Raw genomic sequence first — 15,580 nt, forward strand, 5'->3', positions numbered from 1 at the left:
ATGAATAAATGTTTGCCCAAATTTGGAACACACCCCAGAAAAATCCCCCGCTGGTTTAAAACAGTGAAATACATCAAAAGCAAAGGTATCCCATGCGTGACTCGCGATTTTCAGCTATATCCTTACCAAATTTCATCCCAATCGGTCCAGTAGTTTTTGAGCTTATCCGGAACAAACAAACAAACAAACAAACAGATAGACACCATCTCATTTTTATTAATAGTATAGATTGATACTTTCCCCTACATCAGGGAATGTCGAGCTACAAAGTATTACTTTTTACAAAAATGTAGATACATCCCAGATAGCTTACCTAACTAATTAACGCCAACATAACAGAAACTGAATATTGAATTTTCACGACTGCATTATAATCGAAATCGACTTTCAACCTATTAGGTCGTGTTACGAACATATAGTATGTGTTAAAGGGATGTTAGGTACAGAACAAAAATGGCCAAATGGACAGTAATGGGATCCGAACCCATAACCTACCAGTGCTACACCTATAGCTTAGATCCTTTCCAGCAGAACAAATATAACCCAGGCCACTGTAGCTCAATGGTAGAGTAATCACTCACAAGTGAACTTAAGTTACTTGTTAAGATAGAGCAAGTCAAGAATGAATTCCATACAGTAATTCACCAGTTCAAAACCATGGCACAATATTATATGAGACGTATGGAAATAAGCGACACCAAGTTTTCCATCAGAGATTGATTTTAATATGCATTCTTTTTTTAGATGGCTTTGTTTGTTTCATAGTCTTTTATGTTTATTTTTGCTAGGGGCTTTACGTCGCACCGACACAGATAGGTCTTATGGCGACGATGGGAGAGGAAAGGCCTAGGAGCTGGAAGGAAGCGGCCGTGGCCTTAATTAAGGTACAGCCCCAGCATTTGCCTGGTGCGAAAATGGGAAACCACGGAAAACCATCTTCAGGGCTGCCGATAGTGGGATTCGAACCTACTATCTCCCGGATGTAAGCTCACAGCCGCGCGCCTCTACGCGCATTTTATGTTTTTAGCAGTGCCGATTTTTAAAATATCTTTACGACTGATGATGGTCAAAGCGGCCGAAACCGGACCCATGTACTAAATATATGACAATGTAACTGATTTTTGACCAAATATAATTACATGTTTTATTAGTGTGGTATTGAATAGGTTGACCCATTGTAACTACCGTCACCGGGCGGTCAAGGGCACGCGGCTGTGAGCTTGCATCCGGGATATAGAGGGTTCGAATCCCACTGTCGGCATCCCTGAAGATGGTTTTCCGTGGTTTTCCATTTTCACACCAGGCAAATGCTGGGGCTGTACCTAAATGAAGGCCACGGCCGATTTCTTACAACTCCTAGGTCTTTCCTATGCCATCGTCGCCATAAGACCTATCTGTGTCGGTACGACGTAAAGCCCCTGGCAAAAAAAAAGATTCCTTACAACTCCTAGGTCTTTCCTATCCCATCGTCGCCATAAGACCTATCTGTGTCGGTGCGACGTAAAGCAGCTAGCTAACTACTGTCAATACGGATCATAATGAAATTTTATCGCACGATTTCCATTTCAATAACATAAATTATCAGTAGAAGAATTGGCATCGAACCCCTCAACGCTGTGATGACAGCATCAATTATCAAACTGTTTTCCTAGTATACATTTGTGGCAAAACTCGGTGAATAGGGTAGCAAAAGTGCCTTTGGCGCCAACCATCAGTCCAGCAATACTTAAGTCTGTCTGTTTATTTTTACAGGAAGGTGTGGTTAGTGGACCGAGCTTGAGTGGCTCAAGCGATAGAAGCACTTGTCATCTGAGATCAAATTGGCAGGTTCGATCCTGGCTTTGTCCTGTGGTATTTAAAGATGAGATGCTGAAATGTGCCAACCTCCTGTTAGTAAATTATCGGCACGTAAAATAACTCACTAGGGACAAAAGTCCTGGTACCGGTACCTGAGCATCTCTGAAAAGCGTAAATGTAATTAAAGGAAAAAAGAAAAATCAAGAGGCCTATTTTTCTTTCTTTCCTTCTTTCTTTCTTTCTTTCTTTCTTCATATCTTACATTCTTTCTTCGATTTCGCCCATTTATGAATCATGAAAAGTAATTTCCTCATATTTTTGTCTCCTTTCTCGATTTTCGATCACTCCAAAATTTCCTCATCCTTTCACTGTGTTCTTTTTTTCTCCTTTCATCCGTCCAGACAGTTGCACGTTTTCCGATTTTTTGTGATGTAACGTGTTCAAACTAAACAGTGAAAACCCCAAACTCTCTAATCTTATAACGAAATGCCAGCCTGTCTAGAATTTCTCCTAAATTGTTTTTCGCTTCGATGATCCAACTTATTTTTGTTTTGGGCATTTTGTCAAAATGGTTTTCAGCCTTTCTGGGTTCATTCAGACCATAATAATAATAATAATAATAATAATAATAATAGTAATAATAATAATAATAATAATAATAATAATAATAATAATAATAACCGAGCAAGTGGTCGCATGGTTTGGGTCACGTAGCTATCAGATTGCATTCGGGTGATAGTGGGTTCGAACCCCACTGACGGCAGCCCTGAAGATGGCTTTCCGTGGTTTCCCATTTTTACATCAGGTACCTTAATTAAGGTCACGTTCACTTCCTTCCCACTACTATTCCTTTCCTATGCACTCGTCTCCATATTGTGTGGGCTCGTCTAAGGTCCATTAAGCCTACGGGAGAAAAATTGGGGTGCTATCTGATTGTGAGATATTGGTCCTGGTCTAGAAATCCAAGAATAAGGCAGAGAGGACTCGTCGCACTGACCTTGTTTTACCTCGTAATGTAAGGGCGTTTGAGCTGAGTAGCGGTCGTTTGCTAGGCTAAGGTCCATCTGCGCAGTCTTTGAACAGAAGCAGAAACAATGACTAGTGTTCCGAATGACCAAGCACACGAACTACCAAGGGGGTTAGAGGGTTGGGCTACTGTGTGCCCACCAAAAAAAAAAAAAAAATCGCTTTTACAGATGATGAAAAATTAAAAAAAAACCCATTCAATGGTACGATGGCAGAGTTCATTATGGATAATTACTTCTATTTCAGGATGCATAGAAAATATATTTTACACTGAAAGTTTAAAAATCAAAATGCTGAAATATGTCAGTAAATCATTGTCACATAAAATAACTCATTGAGGATAACAGTTCTGGTACCTCGACATCTCTGAAAACCGTAAATGTAAATTTAGTTTCAGAGAATCAGTAATTATTGCCTTCACTTAATGGTGTCTTGTCCTTCTTTGTTAGCTTTTTCCCTTCTGTTTCGGACAGTATATGATCCTCTTATATCATAAGAGGGTAGATCTTAACCGTTTCGACTCACGAGATGTTTGTGGTAATGCCTAGACCCTAGCTCTTCTTTGTTTCCTTCTTCTGTCACTTTGCCACACCTTGGTGGGGTATTGCGTGGAGATGCCCCTGTTTTACAGCAGGATGTCCTTCCTGACGACAATCCCACTGCGAGTTTCTATGGTTGGTTGTGTGGTGTAGTGTGATTGTGTGAGGAGATGTGTGTTAAGACAAGCACAACCATTCAGTTCCCAAGCCAGAAGGATTAACCATCCAAGGTTTAAGTTTCCGGATCGTCCGGGAGTCGAACTCGGGACCCTCAGAACCGAACCCTTAACTCCAACTATTGAGCCTAAGCCCTAGCTGTCTCGAATTATGTTCCACTTACTTGCTCCAGGATCCTTTGTATCGCCTTTCCTTCCTGACCCTCCCTTGATCGATTCTAGTTCCCTTTCAGTTTTATGGATGTTAGAATTTTGAAATCTAAGGAGTCTTTCATTTTTCAATCATTGTTCTCCTTTTTTATACATTCATTCGTCGGAGGTCAGCTGTTATGGCGAATCGGAGGTGGAGTGTCAGACTCATAATCGCATGTTCACGGTTCAGTCTCGACTGATGCACTCGAATTTCAAGGGGTGGGAGTGGGGTGGATCTTTAGCTCGGCGTAACATTATTTTAAGATTATTAATGTGTTTTATTCTTGTTCTTAAGACGGCGTTTCCATACGGAGGTTGGTAATCTACGTAGCCAGTTCTGATCTTGACAATGCAACATGAAAAGCTGCTTCTGATGTAAATCTGTGTCATCTTCGAATGTCCTCTAGCCATGAATTTCTCCGTCTAACAACGGACCGTTTCCCTTGTATCTTTCCTTCAATAATTAGCTGTAATAATTGATACCGCTAGTCCCTCATAACATGCCTAAGTATTGTGTTTTCCTTTGTTTTATAATAAGTAACGGTACTTTTTTGCTTTTTCATCCGATGAAGGACTTCGACATTTGAAATGTTCAATATCCAAGTATGCGCCAGAGACGGCGATACAGATATATTTCAAAGGCATCTATGCCTTTTTCAGTGCTTGGATTCGAAGTTCAGCTTTCACATCCATGCAGGGCATTAGGGAATATGTAGCAGCGGATCATGAGGGTTCGTAGCTGAAGACTGAGATCTGACTTTACGAAGAATTTCTGCACGGTAATGATTTTTTTTTAGCCTGCTCATTTTTCGATTTTAATGGTGGCTGAGTATTCGAAGGAGGACAATTGCTCTACTATATGACCTTTCAGTGTGAGATTTGCTCGTATTAACTGTTTAGAAAACACCATCATATTTGTTTTATAAGGGTTAACATGTAGGCTAAATTCTTCACTATGCTGAACTAAGCGATTTATCATGCACTGAAGGGTGGGTAAATCATCCGCTATGACAACAGTGTCATCCACATACCTAATGCTGTTAAAAACTTCTCCATTTATGTTTATCTCACCATATTCTGTCAGCGTTACTTCAGAATAAATGTTGAACAAAGACGTGACACCTTTTGTGATAGACGCTGTTTCTGAAGCTCCTTGCTCGGCCTTGCCATCTGCAGTTTGATTCCAGTACAGGTTACTTATTACGTGTAGATCATTGCGGCCAATACCAACTGATCTCAGAATCTCCATCAGCTTTTCATACCTCACACAATCACCGCAGAATTTCTATTTGCCTTTTTTAGGTTCATCTCACAAACCAAATACCCCTGGTAAAATCATTATTATTTTTATTATTTCTTGAATAGTATAAGCGTTTAAGACATTAAAATAGTAAATTATACAGTACTGTGTACAACGTTCACTATGTATAATAATTATTTTATTGTTAAACTGATTTATGCTTTAAATACTAAACCTTGTCCCTACAATTATAGCGGTCTGTTTTGAGCAGTTCTTTTTTTAATCTGTTTAAAACTGCATGCCTGTAGATATTTCTTCATGGATATAATATTTTTGCACCTCTCTCTTGGCACAGACAAGATCAGAATGTGGCTTTCACTGAAGTATCAGTCTGTGTCAGTATGGTATCGTTACGATATATATGGTTATACAACAGGATGGCGATCAACCAGTTATCAATTAGAGTCCGGATTATTAGGTACTGATAGGTTGGAATGCAAACTTACTTAAGTCAGTAACAAATATACTCTACACTGAACAACGGTTATGTTATGAGATTTTCATAGATATTAGGGGTACAGCCTATAGAACTCACTGAATTTATTCTACTCTTCCTACATTATGGTACAACGGGTTGCATGACACTTCTTACAAACCAAATTACTTTGCATTCGAACCTATTACCATCTAAAAATCTGAGGTATAGTTATCATTGATCTTTATTTAGGACTGTCGCTCAGGTGGCAGATTCCCTATCAGTTGTTTATCTGGTAATTTCGTAAATGATTTAAAAATACTTGGAAATTTATCCAAAATTTCCCTTCGTAAATTATTGCAATCCCTATATTCCTCTCCTTGTAACCAATTTGTCCCCTTGAATTTCAATTTTATCTTCATATTATATTTCCTATCTTTAAAAGCTCCACTCAAACTTATTCGTTTACTAATGTCATTTCACCCCATCTCCCCACTGACAAATTGTCATGAAAAAATATTTTAGATACTTTCATGAACCGTTGTGTGCTTCACTCAGGACAGTGGGCGTGGCATATGAGCACAGCACTGCTCTGTATCTAGTATGGCGTTTGTTGTTTGAGTTGTATTCTTTATTCTCTTGGTCGGTAATAGATATAGAACCAAGCTATTCAGACCTTGTCTTTCATAGCTTCATTGGATGATTAACTTCAAATTTCGTCGTTCCACTTCGAAATACCGTTGTGTGACAGCGTCGAGGGGATAAATGCTGAACCGCAACACATGTATTACTTGGAACGAAAAATCGTTGTTAGAGGTCATCCAGTACTGAACCTTAGTGGACAGAACCTTTCTGGTCAGAGTTCTAAGCTGAAATATTATCACATAGCGGTTTTTCGAAGTGCAACGAATAGATGTAGCTATTTTTGGGGATGAGCCAAAATGGTCATATTGAGTTAAAAACTGAAGAGGCTCAGGACGAAGAAACGCCAAACAATTCTATACTTTCAAAATTATTGATTATTTTAAAATTGATATAAATGTATCTGTTAGCCTTATAGTTGTTCAACCTCTAGAGCAGTGGCTAACATCTTAAGTGCTTCAGTGATCTACTGAGAATTTTGCACATTTCTAAATTATTTACCTTTTAGAAAGCAATTACCGGCCCCGCGATGTAGGGGTAGCATGCCTGCCTCTTACCCGGAGTCCCCAGGTTCGATTCCCGGCCAGATCAGGGATTTTTGCCTCGATATGAGGGTTGCTTCGAGGTCCACTCAGCCTATGTGATTACAATTGAGGAGCTCTCTGACAGTGAGATGACGACCTCGGTCTTGAAAGCCAAAAATAACGGCCGAGAGGTTTCGTTGTGCTGACCACACAACACCTCGTAATCTGTAGGCTTTCGGGCTGAGCAGCGGTTGCTTGGTAGGCCATGGCCCTTTGGGGCTGCTGCACTATTGAGTTTGGTTTGGTTTGGTTTAAAAAGCAATTAATGTAACACTAAAAACAATAAACAGCAACATTCAATTAGGCCTATACATATGGAGAATTGAGCCACACCCTCCCCATCTATCACTACATAAATCAGCGATCCAAGCAATAACTTAGTGAAATATTCATGGGGAACAATATTTGAGGCCCGGATCGTGTCGACCGGGCAAGGCACATACATAACCCTGAGCTGAAAACCCCCCCTTGTAATCAGGCAACAAGGGCAAGACTACATCTATTTGAAATAAAAGAAGAAATGGTTTAAACCAGGGGATTTATTAAATAAATATGAGAGAAAAAATTAAACCAGGGAAAGAAAATCACACAAAATAAATAGGGAAATTAATCGTAATACTGATGGACATACCTTGTTCCTTTTCACATAGTTGAAACATGGCGTGAAAACTCACTAATACTCTTCAAAAATATTGATACGTAATTTAAAATGCTCACTGCTCCTCGACACATCGCTATTACAATACCAGCAGCTTCCTTTCATCATAAACTATTCAACCAGGTCGCCCGTTTTACCAAGATTCAAGTATCCAAGGCACTGCACCATATACCCCATCAGGCAACTAACAATGCGAAACGTTCGCATAACAATAAGCCGTGCCGGAGAACAAAAGGCAGATAAGAATAACGACAGATGAGACTGAACACAGCCTCCATGGACCAATCAAAGCCAAGACAAGACCCAAAGAACACAATAGGTACGCCCATGCGCAAATATGAAACCAACATGGCGGGTACTCAAGCTGAGCATCAGCCATGAATAATAAATAAATATAGCTCTGCGCTGAAAACCAAACAAGGCGCAGAATTTGAAAGACAAATACAACAGGTCAATCGGCATATCAACCTTTCCTCTCCCACACATTCGAACTCACATGCATACCACATTCACGCACACACAATGAGGGTATCGGGAAAATAAAACACGAACGGCCGTTCAGATTTCGTGGTCAAATAGAAACCATAAATTATGGCTCCACGGTCATTATCAGTGGGCCTCACGTACTCGAATGTTTGCGTGCGGCGTGCAATTACACATAAGGTCAGAATTGGACATTACTTTATTCACATCACTGGCATGTTGCGCCTTGTACAACCTGGATTGGTATCTCCTGCGGTCGAGACAAGGGGCACATCATGAGGATCACGCCGTGCACCAAATCATAACCACAGAGACCCTTTTTCAATTATAACAACAAGACCACAAATACATTCATTCAAAGCACATCGTATGACGGAGCGGAAAGATGTACGCCATCGACCGTAACATACGGGAATAAAACGTCACCAAATTTAAATATAAACCAAGTATCACATACCTGTGATTATCAATGGTAAAATCGAATAGCAGTTAGCGTGAAAGGTCCAGGCTTGAACACATTAAATGAATATTTGAGGCATAAAAATGCCACACCAAACATAGCGGCAGCCATTGTTAGTATCTGCCCCACATAGAACAGCAAAAGAACTCCACAGAGTAAAAATTATCGCTCAGCAAAACGAACGACCTCACAGATAAAAACATAGCGTGTGCTGCTCCCTACTGGACGTCATTAGACTGACACACAAAACTGAAGGAAGCTATTTACACAATTAAATGTCAAATCGTGGAACATGCGATAAGCATGGTTCAAATATCCAGCGGCACCGCCTTTTAAAATGCTCCGAAACTCGTTGATCAGACGAGTGGACGCATTTTAAAAGAGGTCCATAACTTAAAACTACGAGCGCGCGCCCACTTAACCTAGGTACTTATGAACTACTTATATCTACAATTATTTACGAACACATGAAATTTGCAAGAACAGTCACCACATTATACATTTTTAAATGAGAAAGTCCGCCTCATGGGAGGTCTGTATTAGCTTGTCACGTGCAACGCTGATTTACATCAGTCCATTATTACACTGTTTCATTCGCGCACTCAGGTTGAAATCTAGGCATTCAAAAGTCAAGGCGGTTGGGTATAATATTCCCATGCACTCAGGGATCTGGATGTGAATTCAGTTCAACTCCAGCAATTCGAACCACTTCCCTTTTTTTTCTATTTCCTTTCTTTCCTTTCCGTTCTCATTCATGAAACACGATTTTTACCTGAAAGAAAAGGCATGTTAGAAAATTGGGAATTCATTAAGGACAGGGTTAATATACACCACTACAGATACGTAAGATATGGAAATATACGAGGTTTACTGGCTTCTTTGATGGTAAGCCTTTACCATCGAGACGTGAGCCTTGCTCACCTTCTTACTTACTACATCTTCCAGTTCTACTGTCACAGGTCCTAGGAATCTGGTTACCTTTTTAGGCTGAGACCATTTATAACATAATTTGGCCGTGACTTGATTTGCCGTTGAGCTCAATGGAAAAACTTTCACTACGACCAAGTCTCCAACTTCAAGCTTTACTCTCTTTCTGTTCCGATTGTACCTCTCAGCCACACGGTCTCGAGCCCTGGTTAACTGTGTCACTGCTTCCTTCCATTTGGCCTCTACGTCCATCGTTCTGGACGGTTTGGACAGATATCCAATATTCCACTTCAATTGCAGTGGGTCGACGAGATCTCTACCTAGAAATAGACCAGCCGGGGCTTGCCGGTGCGACTCATGTACACTGCTGTTGAATGCTAAAACAAAGAAATCAAGATTACAGTCCCAGCTGCGCTGGTCAGCGTTGTGAAATGCCGTCAAGCAAGCTTTGAGATTTCGATGGAACCTTTCAACGTGCGAGGGTTTGGGATAGTGAGGGCTTAAAAACACATGCTTTATTCCCCACCCAAAGCATAAGTGTCGGAGCTTACGACAGTTAAAGGTGGACGCATTGTCGGTCACTATCGTCTTAGGGGGTCCGTAAATTCCAAAAATGTGCCGGGATAGGAAATGCACAACGTTGTTCGAATTTATCTTGCGCACGGGAAATAGCCAAACAAATTTTGAAAATGCATCAACGACGGACAAGATCCCAACGTTGCCACTCTTGGACTTGGTGAGGGGGCCAAAATAGTCAATGAATAACCTTTCCCCGGGGCATGTCGCTATGTCAGCAGAATGGGGTCCAACGAGAGAAGACTGCGCGGGTTTAGCCCTCTGGCAAACATCGCAACTTCTTACATACTCCAAAACATCTCTTTTCAAGTTAGGCCAGAAGTAGTCGCGAGAGATTCGATTTAAAGTTTTATATTGACCTAAATGAGCGCCCAGATAGGAGTCGTGATAAAACTGAAGTAGCATGGGCCTCAATTTCAAGGGTACGTAAATTCTGTCAGTACCATTTTTCCGACTTCGACGGGATAACAATCCTCTCATAACACTATACGACTCGTCTTCAAGAGAGCCATCCGCGATTCGTTTCAACAACTCACGACACTCGGAGTCGTCCTTCTGGTGTTCGGAGATATCTGTGAAGGACCATGGGAAATTTTGCAAAATACTAATGGTGTTATCTTCTTCGGTCGGGACACGGTCTTCCTCAGGTTCGACCGCACTCTCCTTCACTCCCTCGAACATGCGCGACAAGCAGTCGGCTACAACATTGTCCTTTCCACGGACATGTACGACAGTAAATTTGTACGCAGATAATCGGAGAATCCATCTGGCGGTTCGACCAAGTCTTTTCACATTAGCGCTCATCCACGAGAGAGCTTGATTGTCCGTGTGGATGTAAAAATGGCGGTGCTCAAGATACGAGCGAAACTTTTCGACACCCAAAACTACTGCTAGGCATTCTTTTTCGTAAATGGAATACCTCAGTTCAGCTCCATGTAGTAGTTTACTGAAGTACGCGACGGGGACTAGCTCACCCTGCTCATCGGCTTGATTGAGCACCGCGGACACAGCGAGCTCGCTGGAGTCGCATTGCAAGATGAAATCGCGGGAAAAATCCGGACTATGTAATACAGGGGCTTCACAGAGTGCCTGTTTCAATTGTTCGAAGGCCTGGGTTTGATCATGGCTCCAGACAAAGCGACAACCTTTTCTTTTCAGCAGGTTTAAAGGGGCCGAAATCTGAGAGAAATTTTTGATGAACCGGCTGTAAAATCCTACCATACCAAGAAATCTTCGCACACCGCGAACGTTTTTGGGCGGGGGAAAATCTTTGATGCACTTAACCCGATCAGGGTTTACAGCGATTCCAGAGTCAGATATAACGTGGCCTAGAAAATTTAGCCGTTTGGTACAAAGAGAGACCTTCTTTGGGTTGATCGTGAAGCCGTGCTTGCGCAACCGACTGAGAACTTCGCGAAGATGGGCCAGGTGCTCGTCAAAGCTGTGCGAAAAGATCAGAAGATCGTCCAAAAAATTAAATACACAGGAAAATTTGAGGTCACCGAAAATTGAATCCATCACGCGGCTAAGCGCTTGTCCTCCCACAGAAATGCCCATCGGGACTTTATTGAATTCGAACAATCCAAACGGAGTGGCGAAGGCAGTACAGGGGCGACTTTTAAGGTCCAAGGGGATCTGATAATATGCGGAATTGAAGTCAAATACAGTGAAGTACTTGGCGCCATGAAAATGCTGGAAGGCACTTTCGATGGTGGGTAACGGGAAGCTGTCGAAGACAATGTTCTTGTTGACCTTTCTGTAGTCTATCACGAATCTCAGCTTGCCGTCCTTTTTAGGGATTAGGAAGGCGGGACTACTAAAAGGGGACTTGGAGTGACTGATGACCTTCTTGTCTAGCAGGTCGTTGACATATTCCCTCATAGCGGACAACTTCGGGGGCGAACAACTGAACGGAGGGGACCTCACAGGAGTGTCATCTTTGAGTTCGATGCAGTATGAAAAATTCTTAGCACACCCAAGCTTATCGGTCAAGACGTCGGAAAACTCCTCTAACAGGCAGTTCAACATGAGATTTTGGTTTTCGCTGAGCTCACATGAGGCATTGATAAGAGGAGGTTCCGTCAGAGCGGACACAGTGGGACGCTGAAATGGTGTCTCAAAGGGGTAACTGACATCAGATTTAAAGCGAAAGGCAAAGCATCGATTAATGAAATCGAGGGACAGGCCGGTAGCCAACATAAAATCGGTGCCTAGTATGATTGGCGCGGACAGGTTGGGCACAACATGAAACGTCCAATCCCACGACAAACCATGTATCTTGATATGGCACTTGGTTCTACCAACGGGACACACCTCACGACCATCGACAGACACGTACTTTCTCGGGTTCTCACTTTCAGGAAGATACTCTAATTTCATAGAAAGCACTAGGGATTTGTCTACAAGAGAAATACACGAGCCGGTATCCAACAAGCCATACAATACACGAGACCCAATATAAACTTTGGCCCATGGGGTAGATGACGGAAGGCCCCAGATCCTTTTATTGAGACCGACCTTAGGCGCCAACGGCGGGCCATCACGCCGGCGCGCCTCTAGTTTCCCTGCTGAGGGTTACAACGAGGACATACGCGCGCTGTGACACCAACAAGACCACACTGAGAACACTTTGCAGGGGGCCTGGACCAACAGTTCTTTGAGACGTGGCCTAATTTACCACAATTCCAACATGACTTGACTCTACCACCCTTTACAGGAGCTGTGTTGGATGGTTGGGTTGCATTGACATAAAGCGGGGGCGGAGTTTGAGGGCTGGGCCTGCGTTCGGGGCTACGGACGAGACGAGACGGAGGAGGGGAGGTACCAAAACTAACAGATTTGATGGGCGTACGACAAGCGACGTCAGGAAAAGAGCACTCGGATGGGATGGGAGGCGGACGGTATTGTTTGTTTTGGCTGACTACCCCCTCGAATTCGCGACCCAGGTTGATGATGTCGTCGACGGTCTGAACTAGAGACCGTTTAATGTGTAGCTTGTAGTCGGGGGCAAGATTTCTATAGAATTGGTCGAAAATCTCGTCTTCGGGCACCTTAACATTCATGCGGTTAAATAACGTCAAAATCCCAGTGGCATAGTCGTCGATGCTTTCACCTACTCCTTGCGTTCTACGGAAGATTTCCTGCTTCAGACAGTAGTCCATATCAGATACCCCGAATCGCTCCTTTATGCGGCTGGCGAATTCACTCCACGTTATGATACTCCCTTTAATAAGCCTATACCATTTTAGAGCCGGCCCTTCTAGCATTCCCGGGATGACGGGCACAAACAAATCGAGAGGTAACGAGCTACACTCAGCTATGTCCTCAACTCGCTCCAAAAATTCAATTACACTGGAGGTTTTCCCTTCACCAGAGAAATTTAACCTCCATTTTCTCACAATTTCAAACACGGGGTTCACTTCAGCATGCCGGTCGGAACTGGGCCTAGGAGAAGGGGAAGTTGATCGCTTAAGATTTTCGTCAGGAATACGATTACGAAAGGTAATGACATTGTTATCGTCAGGGCATGAATTACAGCGGTTGCTTCCCGCGGACGAAACATGGAGTTCATTCGTCCCTTGCTCCATTTCGCTTTCCGGGTTAGGCATGTCGCTAGTAACACAATCGTTACGATTATTTATTTCTACAGCCTTCTGATTATCCATATCGCAACCCAAGTTTCAAAGGTTTGAACACGAGACACATACACAATATAACAACAATGGATTTGAATTCAACAATGGACATAAATTATAGATCACACTTAAAATTAGGGCCAGAGACTAACTGAATCATGAGATTAAATTAAAGCGACCAGAACTGACTTCGAATGGGTTTCCAGCTCTACCTCGTCCGATTTCCTTTCAGAGGAGGTATCCCAGTCGAGCACGCTACTGCTACCATTTACTGAGCCACACCCTCCCCATCTATCACTACATAAATCAGCGATCCAAGCAATAACTTAGTGAAATATTCATGGGGAACAATATTTGAGGCCCGGATCGTGTCGACCGGGCAAGGCACATACATAACCCTGAGCTGAAAACCCCCCCTTGTAATCAGGCAACAAGGGCAAGACTACATCTATTTGAAATAAAAGAAGAAATGGTTTAAACCAGGGGATTTATTAAATAAATATGAGAGAAAAAATTAAACCAGGGAAAGAAAATCACACAAAATAAATAGGGAAATTAATCGTAATACTGATGGACATACCTTGTTCCTTTTCACATAGTTGAAACATGGCGTGAAAACTCACTAATACTCTTCAAAAATATTGATACGTAATTTAAAATGCTCACTGCTCCTCGACACATCGCTATTACAATACCAGCAGCTTCCTTTCATCATAAACTATTCAACCAGGTCGCCCGTTTTACCAAGATTCAAGTATCCAAGGCACTGCACCATATACCCCATCAGGCAACTAACAATGCGAAACGTTCGCATAACAATAAGCCGTGCCGGAGAACAAAAGGCAGATAAGAATAACGACAGATGAGACTGAACACAGCCTCCATGGACCAATCAAAGCCAAGACAAGACCCAAAGAACACAATAGGTACGCCCATGCGCAAATATGAAACCAACATGGCGGGTACTCAAGCTGAGCATCAGCCATGAATAATAAATAAATATAGCTCTGCGCTGAAAACCAAACAAGGCGCAGAATTTGAAAGACAAATACAACAGGTCAATCGGCATATCAACCTTTCCTCTCCCACACATTCGAACTCACATGCATACCACATTCACGCACACACAATGAGGGTATCGGGAAAATAAAACACGAACGGCCGTTCAGATTTCGTGGTCAAATAGAAACCATAAATTATGGCTCCACGGTCATTATCAGTGGGCCTCACGTACTCGAATGTTTGCGTGCGGCGTGCAATTACACATAAGGTCAGAATTGGACATTACTTTATTCACATCACTGGCATGTTGCGCCTTGTACAACCTGGATTGGTATCTCCTGCGGTCGAGACAAGGGGCACATCATGAGGATCACGCCGTGCACCAAATCATAACCACAGAGACCCTTTTTCAATTATAACAACAAGACCACAAATACATTCATTCAAAGCACATCGTATGACGGAGCGGAAAGATGTACGCCATCGACCGTAACATACGGGAATAAAACGTCACCAAATTTAAATATAAACCAAGTATCACATACCTGTGATTATCAATGGTAAAATCGAATAGCAGTTAGCGTGAAAGGTCCAGGCTTGAACACATTAAATGAATATTTGAGGCATAAAAATGCCACACCAAACATAGCGGCAGCCATTGTTAGTATCTGCCCCACATAGAACAGCAAAAGAACTCCACAGAGTAAAAATTATCGCTCAGCAAAACGAACGACCTCACAGATAAAAACATAGCGTGTGCTGCTCCCTACTGGACGTCATTAGACTGACACACAAAACTGAAGGAAGCTATTTACACAATTAAATGTCAAATCGTGGAACATGCGATAAGCATGGTTCAGAATATAATAATAATAATAATAATAATAATAATAATAATAATAATAATAATAATAATAATAATATTAGTTTTAAGGTCCCACAAACTATATTTACATTTTTCCGAGACGTCGAGGTTCAGGAATTTTATCCCGCAAGGGTTCCTTAATGTGACACCAAACCTACTGACACGACCTCAGTACAATTTCAAGTTCTAAAAAATCACGGGATCGCTTAACATTACGCTTCGCTTTTTTTTTTTTTTTTTTTTTTTTTGCAAGTTGCTTTACGTCGCACCGACGCAGATAAATCTTATGGCGACGATGGGACA

This window comes from Anabrus simplex, chromosome 4 (genome assembly GCF_040414725.1).
Source record: "Anabrus simplex isolate iqAnaSimp1 chromosome 4, ASM4041472v1, whole genome shotgun sequence".
In the NCBI taxonomy this organism is placed as follows: Eukaryota; Metazoa; Arthropoda; class Insecta; order Orthoptera; family Tettigoniidae; genus Anabrus; species Anabrus simplex.